Below are 14,679 nucleotides of genomic sequence, written 5' to 3'. Positions count from 1 at the left end.
TACGTATAAATTAAACAGGAAACTACGCGGTTAAGTAAACTTATGCTGCTTAATTACTCATCATAGCTATAGCTTGCTATAATTACCACTCACGACTAACATTATACATTAATTATGTGGGCTGACTTTGAGTTTGTATAATTCGCCACATTTTTATACTTATAATTCGTCAGAATATACAAATACGTATGTATTATATACAATATCTAACCGATATACATACATAATTCACCTTTCTCCGACTCTTTGCCCTCTCTCGCTGGCCTCTCTCCTCCCTCTTCCAATCTCGCTCGCCTCTCTCCTCTCTCTACCAATCTCACTTGCCATATGTACAACAGTACAAGTGCATATGTATATATACAATTATCTAACCTAAATTCATACCTCTCTCCCACTTTCTGCCTTCTCTTGTTCGACTCCCTGCTCCTTCTCCCAATCTCGCTCACCTCTCTCCTCCCTCTCTTAATCTCTTTGTTCATATATACGAAATACATATTTATAATATACAATTATGTAACCAATATACATATACAATTCACCTCTCTTCAACTCTTTATCCTCTCTTGCTCGCCTCTCTCCTCTCTCCAGTCTTGATCTTCTCTCTCCTCTCTCTATAACATGTATCTACGAATTGTAATTATCAAACTATAACTATAGAGAGTAATTAGGCCATTTTTGAATGTCTATCAGTAAAAACTCCTCCTATAAGTCATAATAATTGATAATTCAAAATCTTTTTAAAATCTATGAAAAATTTACGGCCAAAGATAAACCAAAGAGAGTGTGAAGGGGAGAATGGAAAGTAGTATAGTAAAAGAAGAAGAAAGCCGAACGAATACAAAGAGAGAAAGTGGGGAAAAAAGTCAGAAAAATAATTCTTGTGGGTTGTTGTACATGTAGAAAGACAGATGTACAACTAATGAGCCACGATTAACTTTATAGAGAATTTGGAATGTTTTCTGTATAACTTGGTAGTGTTCTGTTCGTCCAAGAAAGTGCCACTTCAAAATAAGAGAAATATAATTAATGGCATAACCACACAATTGGCCGACATGTCAGTTGTTACACCCTAAAAATGAGCTAGGTTGACCTAGAGCCTAACATGTATGTCATGATGTTTTATAGTCTTAAAATGGTAAATAATGGTGTTTTTAGGTAGTATATAAAGTTTGGAAGTGTTTGGAGTTCAAACGCCCAAGAACATCCAAGATGTCCAGGAACTAGTCGAAGTTGAACTAGTGTGTCGTAGTGTTTTCTAGTGATGTTTTGTTGGGATGTTTTGACGGTGAAATTGAGTATGGATGGTTCCTATGCGTATCCTGACATGCAAAGGGTCAAAATGTTCGGGAACAACGCCCGGGGGACCAGCCAAAGGGTCCTCAAAGAGGACACAAGCATGGGATAGCTTGGACAGCCAAGCTGCCGCGCCAGCCACAATCTGCCAATGGTTGCGCGTCACACAACTGGCATTCAGAGGTCCAAATTCTTGCCCTGCGACGCGGGGCTGTCACGAACCACTTTGTCTTGAAATTTTCCAGAAACAAGATTTGAAAATGCCTCGGCGATGCGCAGTAAACTCCAAGATTTGGTCGCGTCGTTTTTAAGTCAAATTTGAGTTGGTTAAAATGACTAATAAGTGCAGGGGTCTTTTGTGTAATTGAGAATGACTTATTGATGGCTATTGAGTCTTTTTGTACCCCTAACTTACCAATCAAAGCTAAACTCTCAACTCAATACAAAACCTCTCCATTCTTCTCTCCAAAACTTCATTGTTAAAGCTTTGAAGCTCCAAGGAAGACGACTGATTTTCCTAGCTTTTTCTCCATCAATTTCGTGGGTTAATTTTCTATTTAAGGTATGGTTTTCATCCTTGAATCTCTTTTCTTCAAGGAGTCAATTCCAATGATTTTTCAAAGATGATAAAAAATATGAATTCTCCAATTTGTGATCTAGACATGAATTCTTGCATAAAACATTTTGGATTATTGTATTATGATTGAATTGATGTTATTTTGATAATTTTAACCTAAAAATTCTATGAACTCATGCAGACCATGCAATTCTAGTTTTGACTATTTTATAGGTTAAGTGATCATGTCCGAATGCTTATGAATTCTAGTGTAGTTTTCTTTGGGCTATTGAATGATGTAAGAATTGTATTGGATTGATGCATATGTTGTCTTAGATTGATCAATATATAGTGAATTGATTTAGATTCATTGAGCATTGTGATTTTTATATTGAATTGATGATCATCGTCATGGGTTAGGGCCTTTTGGCTTTGTATTGGGTGATTAGCTATGGATTGAAGTGGTGAGAATGGATTGGTTGTAAGCTGCCCTAATTGTCTTTATTTTATGTAATGTAGGTCTTGAATTATGTTGTGATTTTTATGGTCCACTTATGGTGGTTGTGCTATGTGCTTTTCTTGTGAATTATGTGGCCTCGTCGGCGTTACTTTATGTATTAGGATGATCATGGCCTTGTCGGCATTACTTGATATATTATAATGATTTATGTAGTTGATTTATGTGGAGTATGATCATATCTATCTACATGTGATTAAGGTGAAAGTATGTGTTCTTCTATTTGATGTTGTTAGGTGATCATGCTAGTCTATGACTATGTCCTTATGGATATAGTCTTAGAGTTGATGCATGGTTATTCCTAATTGACTATATGAGTCTATGATGGTTATATTGATGATGTTATAATAGTGTATAGTGTGACTTATATGTGATAATGGTTGTTCCTATGTGCTTCTAGAATGATATGTTATATGTGCTAAAGTGAAGTCTTTGTGTGTCTTGTGTCGTAGACTTGTGTTCCTTACATGATACATGCATGAATGTGAATATGAGATGTCTTGACTTAGGATACTAAAGCCTCTTAGTCTTGTATGTATAAATGACATGTGACCTTGAATGTTGGTAGAAGGTCCTTTATATGGAACCTTCAACCTAGTGGTAAGGTTATGATCCTTGAAGTGGAAAGCTGTAATGGTGTCCTTCTTGTATGAATGGTAGACTTAAGGTTGGTTGGCTGGAACAACATGAAATCATTCTTAGAAAAGTCATCAAGTTATCCTCTTCACCATTGAAAGGCAGCCCTAGGTACCTCTTTGATAGGGTGAATGTGATTGGGTTATGAACTAGATATAGAACCTCTTCAGGTGATCCTTAATGTAAATTACTCTATGAGAACAAAGGCTAGCACCGAGTAAGTATGGTAAGGAAAGTAGGTCTAGTTAAAAAATGAGGCTAGAGTACAAAGAAACCTTTCATATTCCTTAACCATGTGCCTACATGGGATGTGTCCAAGTTCTACCATTCGCAAGTAGAACACCCTCCATCAGAGTAGGTTACAACTCTGGATTCCATGCTTAACTATCATGGTTATGTAGGTTATTGATTATTCTCATCATATGGGAAACCTACTAGTATTTGAGAAGTTCTACGAAGTTTAGATAGTGGTATGGGACGCTATCTAGACATTGCACAATATGCTTTGAAGAAGTTAGTGAGTAACTCCCTAGGTCTTCCCCAAGACCATTACTTGAATGTCCTTATATGTTATGAATGTCTCTTAAATGAACTAATGAAAGTAATTACTTAAATTAGAAAGAATGTTAAATGAATAAGTATTTATCTAGAGTAGTAAAGGGTAGTCTAGTTCAGGTGTGAAGGGGGCATAGGAATGGTCACTTCATATCTTACCTGGATAAGTCTTAAGAATGACTCTAGTTAGGAAAGTTGGTTGATTAAGTAGACATGATCCAAACTTAGGTAGTCTTAAGGATTATTTAGGTAATCTTGAAGAGGTCAAGTATGGACATTCTCTTCTTGATTTACTTGATAAAGTCTTTTGATAACCTTTGGGAGGAGAATGTCATGTTATATGTATGTTATTGTATTAAGTGAGAATGATTTTATCCTAGGTACTCTAAAGGATCTCTTAAGTGTGTGTGAAGGGATTGTATGGCCGGTCGCTTCACAACTCACTCAAGTTAACCTTAGAATCAACTTTGGTGGGAGGATCTCATGATTATGTGCTTGGTGTATTGTAAGTGTGTATATCTCATTATAGGTGCTCTTAAGGATCATTTAGGTGTGCCTAGAGAGGGTGTATGAGCGGTCTCTCTTTTTCTTACTTAAGTGAGTCTTTGGGTGAGAAGATTGCATGCTAGAAAGGGGTCATTGTGAAGTTGAGGAACTTCACTGTAACTATGGAATTAGTCACTGTAAAGTGACCTAAGTTCACTGTAACATTCCTTAAATAGTGATAAAATGCTTATGTAATATCTTACGTGTTTCTAAGGTCTTAAATGTTGTTCTTATGCTATACAATGATTTTAATCAAAAAGAGCATATTCTATTAAATGTCCGTTATCATGATTTTTATGCATTATGACATACTTAGTACATGTGTTTGTACTAATTTCATGCTTTTATCTATCTCTAAAGTGATTCATAGGTGAAGTTACTTTTGGGAGCGAAGCTTGGATTATAGGACCTTTCAAGCAAGTTTGAAGTATGTCCTCATTTGACTCAAGGGCATATATGTCTTTTATTTCTTCTATTGAAGTATTGTAATAGACTTAGTAGTACTATAGTCTCGAAGGTATGGGTCGTGTCCCAAGTCTATTTTGAGTCTAAGATTTGATGACATGAGACTTAGCATTTCCTATGGTTTTTATATGAAAGATAATTTTAAAGATTATTCGAATGTTATGAAAATTTTTAATTCTGCACTACTTTTCATATATGTATATGCGATGAATGATACGGAAAGGGCTTGTACAAGACCTCCGAGAGGTCAAGTACGCGGGGTTGTGATTCGACATATACCCTAGATCCTAGGGTGTGCTCTCGGGATGTGACATGAGCTCAGACTCTTTAAAAATAACTAGTAAACTTGTCTGTGTGTTGTTCGGAAGATTTAAAATGTAATAATTTTATAATTTAAAATAATTAACGAAATATATGATGCAATTAATAATATATTTAATTGGTAATAATAATAATATAGTACAAATCATTAACTTATTTATTTGAGCACATTTAATTATATAACGACCTGTTTTTGTCGTTATAGAAATGCCAACAGAGAAAAAATTGGGCTAGAAAAACTGTTTTAGTAGTATTTGGATTTTCCCAACCTTTTCAAGAATTGGAGGAAATCAGAGTCATTAAAATATAAAGAAACTCGATAGTAATTGGGTGAACCATTTATAATTTTGATTACATGAGTAGTTAGATAACTCGTTAACGAACCCGTGTGACTTTATAAATTGAATTTGAGTGAGTAGATCTTCGGGATTTGAACTTAGTGTAAAGAGTATTTTATGAGTGTCATAGGTTAGAAGTATGTTGTGAAATAGGGTTTTGAAAATTCTTGAGCGAGCTCACTGGTTTGAGAATCCCTCCTGGCGTGGGATTTTTCCTCTCTAGCACCGCACTGTGACAGGATGGGTGCCGTTGTGGCGGGTAGGAACTAATAAACCCCAAAATGACCTCATTATGCACTTTTCAACTTATAGAGCGAAGGAACGACCCCAGACGATTTCTATTCATTTTTCACCTTTCTTGAGGCTAAAGGTAAGTTGTTTACTCCCCGAATCCATTTTTTGATCCTAGAACATAATGAGATGGGTCAATAATGACGGGGAAGTGATTTTTTATGGATTCCATGGTGGAAACAACCCTAAAGTGGTTAGTTGGGATCATGAGTTTGATCTAGGGCTCATCGAATTTTTATAGTTTTGGGTAATTAGGGATTGCTTCTTATTTCTCGTGTTATTATGATTATTTATAGTCCAAGAACAAGTGGAACAAATCCAAGAAGGGAAGGAACAAGTTTCTTAGGGTTTCAAGCTTGTTTCAAGGTAGGTGATGGTTGTGATTATATGGTTGTGTGATGTATGCATGTTCTTGCTTCATTGTGACACTTGTATATGTATGAATGTTGCAATATTGATCACAACTTGTTGTATATGAGATAGCTTAATGATGCTTATGATGAAATCATGATTTAAATGTATGATCTTGATGATATAGTTGTGATTTTAGTTATGATGTGCGTTTGGGATCAGTTGTCACATGCCGGCATAACTAACTTAGATCGATTACCACATTCAGGCATAACTTTTGATCGGGTTGCAACGTTCCGACATAATGTTGGATTGGATTTCCATGTTTTGGCATAACTTTAGGATCGAATTGTCACGTTTCGACAAGCTAACTGTTTGGATTTGGGTTCCATGAGAGGACCAATGATGTGATAAGCATATGAAGCGCATTGTTGCTTTTCATGTTGATAATGTTGTAGATGTTTATATGTATGTATGTGTTAATGTTTTTTGACTTGTTTATATTGAACTAGTGGGATTATCGTTTGATCCTACCAGTGCACTGTGTACAGATAGTGTACTTACTCTTATTTTTGTGGAGTACAGGGTATCTTCACGCGACTATTGAAAGATCTCGCTTATCGTCATTTCAAATTCAAGGGTTAGCCAATTTTTCAGGGCATCCATGGGATTCTCTTGCGTCTATGTCCACCATTTCTGGAGTTAGGCATTTGTTCTAGATAGTTGAATAGTTCTTTAGTTTTTGAATGTATCCCTTCTTGTTTAGATTTATGGATCTTGTAAGATGTTTTGGTATATTCACTTTCAGATTCTAGGTATTTAAATTCCGCATTTGTTTTGTGAATTAACTTGCTTCTGTAATTTAATTGTCTTAGTTTTGGTGTAGTTACTTAGTTTGGGTGTAGTAGTGGTTCTCCCACCTGATGATTAGTGTGGCTGTCAATCATGACGGTCTGGGTCGTGACAAAGTTTGTATCAGAGCCTAGGTTTGATGATCTCGATATACCAAAACAAGTCTAATAAAGTCTCGTAGAATGGTACGTAAACACCTTTAGTTTTCTTCAAGAGGCTATAGGACATTAGGAAAAATGTATATTTTTTCTTGTCTCCTTTCGTGCTATAACTTGGGTCCAATTGGTATCTAGGTGATACAAATTAGTATCAAACCTCCTTCACTCTTCTGTCTGTAGATGGTTGATACAAAATTCAATGGTGTCCGTCTCGTTGCTCGATCAACGCTCCAACTGAGGAAATTTTAGTGAGAGTTCGTCGTCGATGCAAGGATAGGAAGAGATAGGGGTAGAGTTCGTGGGAGAGTAGCGCCTACTTGGAATGAGGTACCAGTTGACAATGATCTTATGAATCAGAACCCTCATGCACATCATGAGAAGATAGAGGAGGATATCAATGTTGGAGATGTTGTGGAAATTGGACATGAGAAAGAGGTACCAGTTGAAGCCGCAGTTATTCCTCCCTTGGATCCATTGCTAGCAAAACAGATCATGTCATTTTTGAAGGGTTTGGTTGGTCCTAGAATGCGCCCCACTATCCAAGAGACTCAGGCTCCCGCCAATCCTCCTACTGCTAGCACTACTCCTAAAGTGAGTGGAACGGGAAGTAATGATCATTTCTTCCGTCCTTTGTTTGGTTCTTTTATGACTAGTAATGAGCATAATATGTTAACTAAGTTCTTCAAGCTTAAGCATTCGGCATTTTTGGGTTTTGAAACTGAGACGCTTCTGAGTTTATCGTAGACTCTTATGAGAGGCTGCATAAACTGGGTACTGTTCACCAACATGGGGTTGAGTTTGTGTCCTTCCAACTTCAAGGTGAGTCCAAGCAATGGTGGAGACTTATATGGAGTTACAGATATTCTACTTTACCCCCACTCACTGGACCTAGTTTCATGCTCTATTATTCAAAAAAACATATGCCTATAACATTGAGAGATCGTAAAAGGATGATTTTATGGCATTGGTGAGTACAAAGGAGGAGAGGATCCAGTTATTTATTCGGGTATTGAATTATGAATTGCAAGTGTTATTTGTTCATATTACTTATGCACGGAGGAGCTTCAATGAAGTGATAAACTATGTGAAGAAATTGGAGGGGCTGAGATAAGACAGTCAGGCTAAGCCGTTAGCTAAGAGAGCCAAGAATTCCAGAAATTTTCAGGCTCCTGTTCGAAGGGATCCGGTAGGCCAACACTAGCAGCCAAGCCAATTCAATCTGCTATGCCCACCTTTACAGGTAACTATTTGGGAAACTCATCTTATAATTTCTAGGATAGCCAAGGAGTCACGCTTTTGGCGGGCAGCAAACCATCCTGTGATCGTATTTGCTGTAATTATGGAGAACTTGTACATATGAGGAGAGATTTCCCCGACTCGTGTGTGCTAGACTCCATGCAACAACAACTATCTTGAGCAATGATACATGCGAGGAATGGTAATAATGATAAAGGACGTCCACAAGGTGGTGAAGAGGTAAATAGCGATATCGTGGAGGTAGAGTAAATTGTGGTGGAGGTAGAGGTAACGCGCAACCAGCTAGGGAAGTGGCTTGTCAAGATTATAGGACGCAATGTTATGCTTTTCCAGGAAAGAATAAGGTTGAGTCGTCTAATGCGATAATCACATGTATTATTCTTGTCTGTGATCGGATGGCTAATGTATTATTTTATCCCGGTTCTACTTATTCTTATGTGTCAGTGAGATTTTCTTCCAAGTTTAATATGATATGTGATGTACTTGATGCCCCTATTCATGTTTTCACCCCAGTTGTAGAGTCCTCATAGTTACCGTTGTCTAACGTGCTTGCCCTATTTTGTTTATGGTATATCAGACTTAGGCTGATTCGGTGATTTTGGATATAACTGAATTTGATATAATCATAGGCATGACTTGGTTGTCCCCCTATTATATTGTGTTGAATTGTTATACTAAGTCTGTGACTATAAATTCTGGGAAGGGAAAGATTAGAGAGGGAAGGGGTGTACAAGCCTAAGCAAGATAAGATTATATCCTCCATTCAAGCTAGTAAACTAGTAGAGCAAGTTTGTTTTGATTATTTGGCCCATATCAGGGATTGGGATTGAGGCTCCATCCATTGGGTCTATTCCTGTGGTGTCCGAATTTAGTGAAGTGTTTCCCAATGACTTGTCTAGTATGTTTGCGGGTACAAATATAGATCTTTATGTTGATTTCGATCCTAGTACGCGCGCCATCTCCATTCCTCCATATCTTATGGCTCTGACAGAATTAAGAGAGCTTAAGACTCAAATCCAAGAGCTTCTTGAGAAGGAATTTGTTCGTCCTAGTGCTTCCCCATGGATATTCCAGTTTTGTTTGTTAAGAAGAAGGGTGGTAGCATGAGAATGCGTATAGATTATCGACAATTAAATAGAGTCACTATTCGGAACAAGCATCCCTTGCCTCGAATAGATGATCTCTTTGACCAATTACAAGGGGCAATGTTTTTCTCGAAGATTGATCTAAGATTCGGGTACCATCAATTGAAAATTGAGCCAGAGGATGTGCTCAAGACGACGTTTAGAACTCTCTATGGGCACTATGAGTTTTTGGTTATGTATTTTGGTTTAACCAATGCGCCTGCAACTTTCATGAGTTTAATTAATAGGGTGTTCAAGCCATTTCTTGATTAATTAGAGATAGTATTTATCGATGATATTTTGGTCTATCAAATAATAAGGAAGACATGTTGACCATCTTCGTATTGGTCTGGTGTTCTTGGGAAACAAAAGTTGTATGCTAAATTTTCTAAGTGCAAAATTTTTTATTGAACTCGGTTGCTTTTGGGGTATGTAGTTTCAAAATAAGTTTTAATGGTAGATCCTCAAAAGATTGAGGCAGTTAAGAATTGGGCTCGACCTTGTTCGGTGACGGAAGTTATGAGCTTTATAGGGATCGCTAGCTATTATCGCCGATTTATCAAGAATTTTTCCTCCATTGTTACTAACTTGACTAATTTGATCAAAAAGGAAATTCCATTTGAATGGACTGAAAAATGTGAGAAAAGCTTCCAAAACCTGAAGACTTTCTTGACCACCGCGCCCATCATAGCATTACCGATTGAAGGTAAAGACTTTGTTGTTTATTGTGATGCTTAACATTTTGGTTTGGGTGTTGTATTGATGCAGGGTAAGAATGTTATAGCTTATGCCTCGCGCCAATTCAAGGTGCATGAGAGGAATTACTCAATGCATAATTTGGAGTTAGCAGCGGTAATGCTCTCTCTGAATATTTGGCGACATTACCACTATGGCGTTAAGTGTGAAGTGTTTACCAATCATTGTAGTTTGTAGCATGTGTCACTCAAAAGGATCTGAATTTGAGATAGTAAAGGTGGATGGAGTTGCTTAAATATTATGATGTGACCATTCAATACCATCCGAGCAAGGCTAATGTGGTGGCAAAACCTTGAGTCGAAAGGTGGTAAGTATGGGTAGCTTAGCCTACTTAAGTGTAACGAAGAGACCTTTGGCCAAGGAAATTTAGACCATAGAGTACAAGTTCATGCAGTTGGGCATCTGTGAAAGGTCGGGGTGTTAGCTAGCATTGAATTTAAGTCCACCTTCATTGAGGAGATCAAGGCCAGATAATTTGAGGGTGAAAATTCGAACAATCTCAAGGAGAAGATGGCGAATGATAAGAAGAAATAGACCACCCTTTATGCGGATGGTGTAACCAGTGTTAAAGGGAGAATATGTGTTTTTTGAGTTGATAACTTCATCCAAAAATTATTGGAAGAATCTCATGGTTCCTAATATTCTATTCATTCGGGTGGGACAAAGATGTATAGAATATGAAGCGAATTTATTGGTGGTTGGGTACGAAGAAAGACATTGCAGAGTTTTGTGGCGAAGTGTCAAAATTGCCAACAAGTGAAATATGAGCATCAAAGGGTGGCAAGTTTACTTCAAAGAATGCCGATTCGGAATGGAAGTGGGAAAAAATAGCTATGGACTTTGTGGTTGATCTTCCCAAGACATTGCGGAAGTTTGATTCTATTAGGGTAGTGGTTGATAGGTTGAGTAGATCATCCCATTTTATTCTGCTAAGGATAGATTATAATGCGGAACAGTTGGCTAAGGTGTATATAAAAGATAAAGTGAGGCTGCATGGAGTGCCCATTTCTATCATCTCAGATCGTGGTACCCAATTCACCTCCAAGTTTTGACAGAAATTGTGTGATGAATTGGGCACCCAACTCACTTTTAGTACAACTTTTCATCCACAGAAGGATGGACAGTCTGAGAGGACTATTCAAGTGTTGGATGACATGTTGAGAGGATGTGTGATTAATTTTGGAGGACATTGATATAACTTTTTACCCTTGTGCGAATTTTCTTATAACAATAGTTATCACTCAAACATTGATATGACTCCATTTTAGGCATTATATGGGATGGGATGTAGATCCTCCATAGGTTGGTTTGAGGCTGGAGATGTGAAACCTTAGGGGGTGGGTTTAGTAAAGGATGCTCAAGATAAGGTTAGGAGTATTCAAGTTAAGCTTTTAGCATCCTAGAGTAGACAAAAGAAGTACGTGGATCATAAGGTATGAGACATGATATTTCAGACTGGAGATTCTTTTATTCTTTAAGGTATCACTCATAAAAGGGGTGATGAGATTCGGTAAGAGGCGTAAGCTGATTCCTAGATACATTGGTCCATTTGAGATTCTTGAATGTGTGGGACCGGTAGTGTATAGGTTGTCCATACCTCCTAACTTATCAAGTGTTCATCCGATATTCCATGTATTTATGCTGAAGAGGTGTCATGGTGATAGGGATTATATCTTTAGTGGGACTCAATTTTTCTAGACAAAGACCTTAAATATGAGGAGGAACCGATTGTTATTCTTGATCATGATGTGCGCAAGCTGAGGACCAAGGATATTAGGTTCGTGAAGGTTCAGTGGAAGCATCTTCCAGTCGAGGAAACTACTTGGGAGACCGAGAAGGAATGCGAGACAAGTATCCTCAATTGTTCATCAAATCAGGTGCTACCTCTTTCTTTTCTTATCATTCCTAAGTTTTTTACTCAGGGACGAGTGATGGTAAATTGGTATCTATTGCAACAACCTATTCCCGTCATTATAGAAATGCCAATGGGGGAAAATTTGGGCCAAAAAACCTTTTTTACTAGTATTTGAATTTTGTCAACCTTGTCCAGAATTGGAAGAAATCAGTGTCATCAAAATGTAGATAAATCTGATAGAAATCGAGTGAACCATTTATGATTTTTATTACATGAGTAGTTATATAACTCATTAACGAATCCATGCGACTTTACGGAATTGAATTTGAGTGAGTATATCTCCGAGAATCAAACTTTGCATAAAGAGTACTTTCTCAGTGTCGTGGATTAAAGGTGTGTTGTGAAATGGCGTTTTGGAAATTCTTGAGCAAGAGAGCTCATTCAAAAATCCCGCCCTAATGGGGGGGGGGGGGAATATTCTGCTCTGGCACAACACTGTGGTGGGATGGATGCTGTTGTGTCAAGTAGGACGCGAGATAAAGTCGTTAATAAACCCCAAAATGACCTCATTATGCACTTTTCGACTTATAGAGCTGAGGAATGCCCCTGGCAATTTCTACTCGTTTTTCACCTTTCTTAAGGCTAAAGGTAAGATTTTCATCCTCCAAATTAGTTTTTCGATCCGTAGTACGTAATGGGATGTGGTAATAATGATGGGAAATTGATCTGTTATGGAATATATGGTGGAAACAATCCTAAAGTGGTTAGTTAAGATCATGGATTTGATCTAGGGTTCATAGAATTATTATAGTTTTGGGTAGTTAGCGATTGTTAGTTTATTAGCGTGTTATTACGATTATTTGTAGACCAAGAACTAGCGGTGAAAAGGAAAGGATCAAGTTTCTTAGGGTTTCAAGCTTGTTTCGGGTACATGATGGTTGTGATTCTATAGTTGTGTGATGTATACATGTTCTTGATTCATTGTGATACTTGTATTTGTATGAATGTTTCAATATTGATCACACTTGGTCTAAATGAGATAGATGAATGATACTTGCCATGAAATCATGATGTAAATGTACGATCTTAATGTTATACTTGTGATATTGTGATTGTGAAGTTTGTTTGAGATCGGTTGCCAGGTTTCAGCATAACTAATTTGGATCGGTTGCCACGTTCCAACATATGTTTGAAATGGTTTGCCACGTTCCGGCATAATATTGGACAAATTTCCACGTTTCAGCATAGCTTTGGGATCAGATTGCCACGTTCCGGCAAGTTAACTTTTGTATTTGGATTCAGTGAGAGGACCAATGATGTAATAAGCATGTAACATATTGTTGATTTTCATGTTGATAATGTTGTAGATGTTGTTATATATGCAGGTGATTACAATGTTGTTTGACTTGTTTATAATGCACTAGAGGGATAGCCGTGTGATCCTACAAGTACACCGTGGTTGTATATTGATACTGCACTTGCTCTTATTTTTGTTGAGTACATGGCCTCTTCACGCGATTATTGACGGACCTCGCTTAGAAGATTAGTGATCGTCGCTCGAATTCAAGGGTGAGCCAATTCTTCTGGGCTGCCAGGGGATTCATTTTCGTTTATGTCCACCATTTCTGGACTTAGGCATTTGTTCTAGATAGTTAAATAGTTCTTTAGTTTGAGAATGTACCCCTTCTTGTTCAGATTTATGGATCTTGTTAAATGTTTTGGTACATTGACTTTAAGATTCTAGGTATTTAAATCCCTCTTTTGTTTAGTTAATTAACTTGCTTCCATAACTTAATTGTCTTAATTTTAGTTTAGTTACTTAGTTGGGTGGTAGTAGTGGTTCTCCCACCGAAGGATTAGTGTCGCTGCCAATCACGACGATCTGGATCGTGACAAATTAATATTATTAGTACACAATTTATTTTATTGTATTAAAATATTATATTTGTACCTATATCAACTAGGCTTTTATTCAAGTTGAAATTTTTCTACGAATGTTATTAATTTTATGATCATCTTATCGTTGATTAAATATCAAATACTTCAAATATTTTTACTTGTGTGCACTTTATTCTTTTCATATTGTTTGAATAAAAAATTATGTTACTAATTTATTTATTCTAACATACCATAAGAAATATTTGATATCATAAGATTAGATGGTTTGTTGATACATTTTCTAAATATGTTTTATTCGAATCAAAAGATTTTACAATTTTTCTTCCGTATTAAATTTGTGCAACAATATGATAGAAAGTTTATTTAAGGTAAAAAATAATCTTAATAAATACAAGATTGTAGAATGTTTTTTTTCTATATTATGACATCAAGAAAGTGGTAATAGATTTGTAATGACCAAACAACCAAATATATTTTTCTAAATGTCATGTCTATCCTAATGATGTGCATTTGATGTGGACCAACATTTTCAATCACATTTTTTTCTTAAATTTTTTAAATATAGACTAAGGCAAAAGGCATATATTTCCCCCTGAACTTGTATCGAAAAGTCATTTACACATTTAAACTATCATTGTAACCTATTACACACCTTATCTTATTCAAAGTGATATTAATGTCCCCTTTGAAGGTGACATGGCAGAGAAAGTGTCTTCACTTTCTTTAAGGTGCGTGAGAAGAAGAAAATGTATGTTAAACTCACAAATTTAAATACGTAGCACTATTTTTTTGTCATTATACAATTAAGTATTAAAATTTTTAATATATTAATTATATCAATCTTCTTTTCTTTTTTTGGTCCTTTCATTGGTGGCCCCAATTTTTCTAAAGTTTATATATATATATATA

This window comes from Solanum pennellii, chromosome 1, assembly GCF_001406875.1.
Source record: "Solanum pennellii chromosome 1, SPENNV200".
Classification (NCBI taxonomy): Eukaryota; Viridiplantae; Streptophyta; class Magnoliopsida; order Solanales; family Solanaceae; genus Solanum; species Solanum pennellii.
This window is presented reverse-complemented; position numbering follows the sequence as displayed.